The sequence below is a fragment of the Manis pentadactyla genome, chromosome 6, assembly GCF_030020395.1.
Source record: "Manis pentadactyla isolate mManPen7 chromosome 6, mManPen7.hap1, whole genome shotgun sequence".
Lineage (NCBI taxonomy): Eukaryota > Metazoa > Chordata > Mammalia > Pholidota > Manidae > Manis > Manis pentadactyla.
Window position 1 is genome coordinate 133872207 of NC_080024.1, and position 5892 is coordinate 133878098.

Below are 5892 nucleotides of genomic sequence, written 5' to 3' on the forward strand. Positions count from 1 at the left end.
ATGGGAAGTATGGGCAAGGAGAAATGTTAAAGGCACGCACAGCTTCACTGTCGGCGAACCCTGCTGACATTTTACGGATTTCCCTCTACCATCTTCCCATAACCATTTTGCAGGTGTGATCTTAGTTTGTTTTCTGCCCTTTCTTTCCACATGCATAAACATTTTCCACATTATTATAATCTGTTTGTACATTGTCTTCATCTATTCTTTTTTCCACTCAACATTTTGCTGTGAAAAATTTCAAACATACAGCAAAGATGAAAAAATTTTACAGGAAACACCATGTCACCATCTAGACTTGGCCATTATCATCTCTTCTCACCATGGATATTTATCAAGGGCCCAGAATATGATAGTTCCTTTAAGAACAATCATGCAAGGGTGGGTAGAAAAAAGAGTCCCTGCCCTCGATAATCAGAGCTTCCAGTGGGGAGACAGACAGACAGACAGACAGACAGCCTAACATACTTTGCTAAGGTGGAATAATGCCTGGGATGGGCGGGGCCTGGGAGAAGGGCTCTCTCAGGGGGACAGGTGTTCACAGTGAGGCTTGGACATCTTTCTGCTGGCAGGTAAGTTTTCTCTCTCACTTTATTAAGATGATACTGTGAAAAGCATCTTCATAATAATGGTCTTGACTCTGCATTTAGTTTCTTTAATTAAAGTCCCAAAACTGTATCAAAGGGAATGAACTCTTAAACAAAACATGGTCTGTATTTCACCAGGGTGTTTTCCAAAAATGGTTGAGCTGGAGTGTCGTGTTCTATCTGCAAGGTGATTGAAGGAGGCCCAGGACACCCTTTAGGCCTCCTGCACCCAGGGCTCTGTGCAGGGGCCAGGCTGCCCGGGCTGGGATCTGAGCTCTCCTGCCCATTACTGGGGTGACCTTGGGGAGGTGACAAGATCTGAGCTTCAGGTTTCTCACCTGTAAAATGCGGATTAAACAGCATCCACCTTACAGAGTTGTCACAGCGATGAGATGAAGTGAATTACAGAAAGACCTTAGAACAAAGCCCAGAACAAAGGCGTGCTCTCTAAGGGCTGGTCATTGCTCCCCCCAGGAAGAAAAGCTCCATGAGGACAGGAATTTGTGATCATCGATTCCTCTTCCACCAAGAAGCTTGCTTAGATGACAAACACCTCGAGGACAGGACACACCTGCCTCTCTGACCGGAGAGAGCTCCTTCCTGTGAAACAGAAATTGAACTTTTGTTTTTTAAAAGCGGAGGTCCATGTCAGTTCCCACAGCCACGTGCAGAGCCGTCTCTAGCGGGGCACGCGGCGCACATGGAGCAGGACCTTGATTGCAGCAGGCAGCGTCCACAGCAACCGGAGCCCCACACTCGCGCCCCTTGCTCCCCTCGCGCCCCTCGCGCCGGCAGACCGGGTGCGGCTGGAAGCGAGGCCAAGGAAGGAGGAGAAGAAGGAGGGAGGCAGGGAGGCTTACTGAACGTGTCCTTTGTGCCGGGTCCACATGTGTTTTCTGTTACTGAATTCCATTATTGACTTCTGTTTTTCTTTTCTGTTATTGAATTCTCTCCAAGATCCTATGAGGATGCTAATAACAGAAGAAGAAACTGAGGCTCAGGGTAGCACCATAATAGCAAGTGCTAAACCTTGCTTCGTGTCCTATATGCTCCCCTGTGCAGACAGGAGAGAAAAGGCAGGAGAAAGTGTTTGTCCTGCCCTGTGGGAAGCCACACTCACAGTGAGGCACCCAAAGCCCAAGGGAGAGGTGGGCAAACTGCTGGAGGAGAACCCAGCGTATCAGGGGCAGAGCAGAAACCCTGTGGGCACTTAAGAAGCCCACGGGAGAGGATGTAGCAGCTCCAACCACCCTGGAAACCCAAGGCGCGGGAAAGCCCCGGGGCACGAGGCAGTGGGAGGCTGCCTGTGGAGAGCCGCAGCCTGGAAAGCCCTAGGTTGCCTAGGGGTGGGTGCGATGGGCTGCGGAGACACCCACCTCAGCCAACACAGATTTTCTGGCAAGAAAAGTACCGGCAAGGTGAGCAAGTGCTCGGTGAGGAGAGGTTTGGTCTCCCCTAGAAAAGTTTCCACAAATGCGATACCCAAGCAGGTCTTTGCAAACATTTCTGGACTGAGCCTCAAATTAAGATATGCATTTCACATTGTAATCCAACACACACACACACACACACACACACACATTTCCTGAAACCATACTTTACGATGCATGATGCATCTTGGTGTGTATTTACTTCTATTCCTCTCCTTTTCCTCCTCCTCCTGGTCTCGGCCCACTAAATTGATTTCACAACCTGCCGTTTGACAGAGAAAACGGGTATGGCCAGGAGAGAATCAAGTGCTCTGTGATGCGTTGCAGGTTATGTGAGCTACGCAGAGCTCAGAGAAGAGAGACCAGAGAGGGCTGCAGCAATCGGGGATGGCTTCCTGCTGAGGGAGCAGCTAGGGCTGCATGGGGAAGGCTGGCTAGTTCTGTTCAGTTTAACAAGCTTTTATAGATCTGTATGTACCAGGCTCTTCATGTGGCCCTGGGGTACTAAATAGGAGGGGCAGGGAACAGATCTCCAAACCAGGGCATATGAGTAAAGGTATGGGTGGAAACACTGGGGCATCTGGGGGACATTCATTGTGTGGAAGGCAGGTGACAAGACTACGTTCAACTAACAACTACACCTGTTGTTTGTCCAGACCCCTGGCATTCTAGGCACATGCAAAATAATACCATTCCATCTGCATACACTCACTGCAAAATGGTGATGTGTATGAGGTTTATTGCCACCTGTACTGTATTGGTCAGCAAAGTGTGGCCTAGAGACCTGGTGACTTGGCCAAAGGCACACCCCCACGACATGGCAGAGAACTGAAGGCTTCATCTTCTGGCTCTAAGCTCTCTATTGTTCCAGATTTGAGATCCAGGCTACCTGAATTTGAATCCTGCTTCCCTTGTGACAAATTATTTTACTTCTCTAGGCCCTCTGTTTCCTCATTTGTAAAATAAGGATAATAAAAGTAACTGTCACTTAAAGTCCTTGTGAGGTTTCATGAATACAATTTGTTAATCACTTAAATAGCACCTGGCACTTAGTGTGTGTATTTAAATGTGAAGTATTGTTATCAACAAGTATTTATTGAGGGCCCAGTACAGACCAGTCAGAGTTGGGGGCAAGGAAGAAGAGACACTGAACATGTGCACAAATAATTCAACTCTAATTGTGGTAAGTAATGAACAGGAAAATGGTAGCATGCTATGGAATAGAATAACAAGGAAACTTAATGGAATCTCAGAGACCAGAGAAGGCTTCCTGGAGGAAGTGACATTCAAGCTGATGTCTAAAGGATGAGTAGGAGTGAGCCTCACCCAAAAGTTGGGCATGAACTTTCTGGGCAGAGGGACCAGCGTGTTCAGGAGCCTGTTTGGGGAGATAAGTAGCATTTAGAAAACTGTTTACCTCCCTTCTGCTAGAGCAGTCAAATCTAAATGCCAGAAAAATCTCTTCTCAGCCTGATGTCTCTATCTCCTAGGTGGGGCTCACACAGTGTTCATTGAATCCATTGCTTTCTGGGCACTGGTCATGATTCCCTGTAGCTCACACACATCAGCAGGGTGCCCACATCAGGGAATGTCTGTAAACACAGGGGTGGACCCAGCTGGCAAGATGCCCCTCCAGGAATCATCCTCAGAATAGTTGGATCTGAAGGTGGGCTCAGTGTTCATCTGTTCTTGCTTACCTGGGTGGCATGGCCAGGCCCCCAGGCTTGCTCTGGACAGTCCCAGTGTACTCCTGTGGCCCCATCATAATTACTCAGCATGCCTCCTTTCACTTCCACAAGTCCCAGTGAGGATAATGAAGTATGTTTGCCTTAACTCTGGTGCACAAAAAACACCCTGGGAGACAGATGGGTCCAGAGGTGCTACTTTGTAAACTGATGCTCTATTGAGAGTTCCAGTTCCTTAGGTTTTTAGCCTCTTAGTCAGTGCTGTGAAGTCCTCTCCCTTTCCAGAGGTCTTCCAGTGCCTTTAAGAACAACTCACACTTACTTCCACCTTGGGGCACTCCAGCTTAGCTACAGGACATTATTCCCCAGTGTCCCTTGGGCATCAGAGAGGAGTTGGAAGAGGACAGACGATGCCATGGTAACCTGAGTAACTGTTAGTGCTGGTTCAGCCATGCCTGGCTCCTCAACCTTAGGCATGTCACTATGGATGCCCAGACTTGGGGCTTCCCTTTGTTAAATGGGGATAGTAGACATGTCACCCCGTGCCCCTACATTGTGAGGGTGAAGTGCTCCATACAAAGGCAAAGAAGAAACACTGGAAGACCCAGAGGGGGACCCTTGGCTATGGTTTGCAGGTACTGATAATGGGATAGGTAGCATACTAACGTTTTAAAACACAAGGACTGCCTCCTCAGAGGCTGTTCTAATAGCACAGCCGGAGTCTGTACTCTCCTGCCACCCTGACGTGACTGCCACAACCAGGATTAAGATGAACTGTCAGCAAAGAAGGAGGAAGATAAACCCCTGTGTGCGGATGGCAAATGAACTGCGAGGGCAGAGGCCATAGCACGTTCCTCCAGCCGCTGTAGAAGGCATCTAGGATTCACAATCCCGGCTGCCTCTGACAATTTTTTTCTTTTTGAAAGCTGGAGATCCCTGTGCCAAGCCCTCAAAGCAGCCCCGACTTTCCATGCAATAAAGCAGCAGTGAGAAAGGCTCAGAGTAATTAAGTGGCTGACGCACAGAAGAAGCCGTTACAAAGAATTGACTAAATTGCCCATTCATTAGCAGCTCGGCATGGAAGGAGAATTACAAATAGACAGCGGAGCCCGCAGTAATTCAATCTAACCTTGTACTTACAGAAAACAATGAGATAATGAACAGAAAAATTACCAGGCACATATTGTATTTTGTTAAAGGGGTGGGAGGGGGCTGCCAGGGGGAGTTGGGGGGGAAGGGGTGCGCAGGGACGGACTGGCACATGCAATGCTAATGGCCTCGCTCAAGCTGAGCAAACGTTTCTCCAACACAATCATAGTTCTCAGTCTAAGGGCCTCTGGGGAGCTGAGATGAGGCAAGATCGCGAACAAAAAAATGTAATTTATAAGGCGTCTGTGGACTGGAATTTATCATCGGATCCGCTCGCCGCTGTTCAATTGATATGTAGTTGATTTCAAACAACACCCCCCGGGCGCCCAGAGGGAACATTTTTTAGATTTTACGCTTGGATATATCTGTTTAACTCGCCATTTACCAAAACAACGGCTGATGACAGCACAAACCAGTCACTCTAGAGAAAACACGCACACTCTCCCAAACACACGTGCTGGCGCGCGTACACACACACACTGAAGCATCCAAGAGCAGCGGTAGCCATAATAACAGCAGGCAAACCTGCTCAGCCCAAAGACTGCTGTGAATCTGGAAAGGGAAATGGGGGGAAGAAAAAAATAAATTCAAAAGACCTAGTCCTTCTCTGTGGCTTCATAGAAACTATGTGCTTGTTGGGGTTTATAGCTCACTGGTTGTTTTTCATGCCTGACGCCTCCCACTCTTCTCGGTTGAGCAACTTAGGAAGGCTCACTGCTATTCCAACTCACCTCTTCCAGGATCTTAGGCACTGCCAGTCCCTGTCTGACTAGATCTGACTTCACCTGGATCCAAAAGACCTGGGCCTCAGTAGGTGGAAAAGAGTGGGGTCTCCACAAAGGGGTGTGGGGAAGGGATATGTGAGTTGCCAACCAAAGCATTGATAGCCTTTCCTGGAGCTTTTAGGGTCTCCAGATGTGGTGTTGGCAAAGGGCAGTTTTAGAAGAATGTGCACAAATTACTCATTGCTCCCAGGGATGTGAGATCATAGGCTGGGTCAACAAGCCATCCAGTTTTGAGGACATCATTGTAGCTGCCCCT